The sequence below is a fragment of the Mastomys coucha genome, unplaced genomic scaffold (genome assembly GCF_008632895.1).
Source record: "Mastomys coucha isolate ucsf_1 unplaced genomic scaffold, UCSF_Mcou_1 pScaffold9, whole genome shotgun sequence".
In the NCBI taxonomy this organism is placed as follows: domain Eukaryota; kingdom Metazoa; phylum Chordata; class Mammalia; order Rodentia; family Muridae; genus Mastomys; species Mastomys coucha.
The window spans coordinates 53,778,936-53,782,742 of record NW_022196915.1 but is presented as its reverse complement, the minus strand read 5'-3'; positions in this window follow the sequence as shown (position 1 = coordinate 53,782,742).

The following is a 3,807-nucleotide window of genomic DNA, read 5'->3' as shown; positions in this document are numbered from 1 at the left end:
TTGCCTACAAAGGCTGAAATGAACATTTCCAAAGATCTTGAAGAGGACCCATTCTTTCCATCCACTATGTGATTCCCCAGGATTGACCTCAAGTCATGAGGCATGACAACAAACACCTTTACCTAATGAGCTAGCTCACGGACTCCTCAGTTTGGCAGATCACCACCACTGAGCATTTCAGAGCATCTGCTTTGCTGTTCAAACCTTTCCTCCCATGTAAATAAAATCCTTCTGGTTCATTTACCCTTCGAAAGCCCTCCTCCATTCTGGTCTTGTGGAGGTGTGACAGAAACCTGTGGTTATACACACTGGCAATCTCAGTACCTAGGAGGTGCGGAGGCAGAAGGGTAGAGTGTGTGAGAGCAGCCTGGGCTACATAGTGATAGCAAGTTCAAAGGCAGCCCGAGTTACGCAGCAACATCTAAGAAATGAAAGATAAAACAAGAGGTCCAGAAGGATGACTCAGGGAGTCAGGACACCCACTGCCAAACCCGACAACCTGACTTTAGAGCCAGGCTGGAAGGAGAGCCTGACTTCTGCACGTCATCTTCTGACTTCCACAGTGCTCATGCATACATACATGTGTGTACATACACATACACATGTACATGCTCACACATACATTTTATATATATACATGTACACATAAACATATATATAAACTAAGTACCTAACTAAATAAAATATAATAAACGATTAAAACAAGAACAATAGTGGTATATCCCAGTGGTAAAGTCTTACCTACGGTGTATGAAACCCTGAGTTTAATCCCTACCATGAAAAAAAATAAATTAAAAAATTAAAAACCAACCAGAGCCTCAAACCAAATTTTTGAAAATCTTTTTTAATGTATAGTTTGACTTTCAAAACAATTTTATGCCCATACTATTAATTTTTAGCATGACACAGTAATCATGAGTTTTTCATAATTAATATATCAATAGGGCATTAGATTTAAAAAAAAAAGCCAGGTTTTTAAAATATTGTGAAAAATTCCAGGCATTAGCAAAATATCATAATAGGCTCTCATTTTCCTTCTCATATTATTTTAACTAGTTTAAGGTACCTTGATATACATGGAAATACACAGATTTTATGTTTGTTTACCTTGTCTCTCTCTGTTCATTGTTGCTTCTTTCAGAACTAGGGACTGAACCCTGGCCTTACTCAAGCTAGATGAAGCTCTCTACATCTGAGCTGCATCCCAACTGACCTTTTTTTTTTTTTTAATCTTTTGAAATTTCTACCGTTCCATCTTTGTAGCAGAAGTCTGGCTCCATGGCCGCCTGAATGCAAAGGCCACTGACTGCTGAGTTCTTCTTTCCCTTGAGTCACCCTCTCCACCCCCACCCCCTACCCCCCCACCCCTGGGGTCAGGGTCGGCTGGCAGAGCAGATGAGCTATCAGTGCCAGATGGCTCCAATGCTGCTGGCCCACAAGGTTGCATGCCAACCTCCCGGCCAGCTCTAGTCCACTCCCAGCCAGCCCTGTCACCTCCCCCACACACGTTTGCTACTCTGAGCTGGCTCACTGGGCTATCCTGAGTGTGTTAAATAATTTTTTTTATGTAGTCTTACTAAGTGCCAGGTAGCTGCCCACCCTTGGTGTCACCTTGGCTCCTACTTCCCTTCCTAAACTGGGGGGGAAAAAAGTAAGCTTGCCTCCCATGTGGCAGGAGATGAATCAGCACAAAAGGAAATTGTCCTTGCTCAAGCTCATCTGATCCCCTGGGTTGGGTGTGTGTGGTATCGAGTGAGTGATGGGAAGGGAGTTCATATCTTCTCTGGAAGCACTGAGAGGTGAACAATACCATGCATGCTGACTGGCCTGTGAGGTTAGAACTGTTGACACACACCTTGCCAATTAGAATTGCCCCAACCTGTAGGGAAAGCTCAGCTACTTCCAGATAATCAACAGGGCAAATAAGGAAACTGCCCGTGCCTAGGTGGCTTCAAATACACAAGGTCAGAGGAGTGTCTAACTGTGGCACTCGTCATGCACTTGAGTGACAAATCAGCTCCCGGAAAAGCTGGAACACTGATCTCAACTGAAGCGGCTTTCAGGGAAGAGCTTTGAATGCCACAGAAGGCCCCACAGTACCAGGATGTACAAAGAGCCAGCTGTGGCAGGACCCTAACTATCACGTTGAGCCCACGGAAGTTGTCTCAGCTCTAGCAGAGGTGCTGCTCTTACGTAGCAGGATCATAATCTCCGCAGACACTCTGTCTTCTCACCTGCAAAAAAAAAAAAAAAAAAAAAGAAGCACGGAACACATTGGGCTCTTCCCTTCTAAGTCCAGCTGATGAGCCACAGACCCCACGTTTCCCTTTCCTTCCATCAGCTTTCCTGAGTATAAGAGGAAGAAAGCTGATGGATAAATCAGCACTCAAAAATAGCCAGCCCGTGGGAATCCCGCAGGGGTATGTGCGCGCGCGAGTGTGTGTGTGTGTGTGTGTCCATGTACACGTGCATACGAACTTAACATTGCTATTAGGTGAGGTAAAGACTCAGTCTTTGGTAGGTAGAGAGAGGAAAATACTCAGCCTGCTCTTGATGTTTCCCAGCTTTGCAGGAAAAAAAAAATCTGTGCAACCAAGAGAGAAGAGCGAGACTGAGGATGGGGAAGGCAGTGGGGGAGGAGTGAGGGAGCCAAGCTTTCAGCACTGAATTAAAAAGGGATGAGAGCGCAGTTAAGAGGGAGGCTGAAAGGGAGCCAAGAAATAAAAATATGCTGGGGATTTTAAACTGGGTGTAGCCACAGCCGGGTAAAGCCTACTCTTCCACTCAGACTGGCTTTTCACTTTGGCCTGCCCTTCCCCTCCCCCTCCCCCTCCCCACCCAGACCCATTCTGAATTCTTTCGAGGCTCCCATCCCTTCCACCCCCTCCTTCCTCGGCAGAGAAATTATATAGGAGCCAGGGAGGAAGCGACGCGTGTTCCTGCTTGAATGGAACAGGCCTCTGCAGCAGCCACTTGTGCTTCCTCGGCAGTATGCTGCAGGAACTAGGATCCTTGTATAAGACTCCTCTCGCTGAGCTCTGGTGTCCAGCCTTGCAAGCTCCACCTTAGGCTTAGGGCTTGCTGCCCTGGTTCAAGTTCCGGTCAAGAGCACCTTTCAGTCGGCCATCAGACTCAGAACTCTTGAGTTAGCCTAGCTTCTTCCATATGTGCATTCACTTCCTCCTTCTTAAAAAAAAATTTTTTTAAGTGTATCTGGGTGGGGGTGGGTCTCAGAGGCCAAAAGAGGGTGTCCGATCTGGAGCTGGAGTTCCAGGCAACTCACAGCTGCCTGACATGAGTTCTGGGAGCTGACCTTTGAGAAAAGTGACACACACTTTTAGCTGCTGAGCCACCATGTTGGCCACTTCAACAATTTGTATAAGACACCAAAGATAAGCAAATGCAAGGGCCAGCTAGAGAATGACGGAGACACCTTACCAAGTTTTTTTTATTTTATTGACCTTTTAAGATTTACTGTTTTTATTTTACGTATATGGGTGTTTTGCCTGCATGCATGTGTGTGTGCCACATATATGCCTGATACCTGCAGAGGTCAGAAGAGGACATTGGAACCTCTGGAACTAGAGTCACAGGTGGTTTTTGGCTGCCGTGTGGGTCCTGTGCAAAAACCACAACTGCTCTTAACTGCTCTCTCCCCTGCCTCACTTAATTAATTTTAATGCAATATATGTCCTTCCATGACACCACATGCTGAAATGGTTCCAGTCTGGCTCTGCACTGGTAGCTCTCTGAATCCGTAGGTGTGATATTAATGAAACTTAGTAAAATAACAAGTAAAGAGTAAGG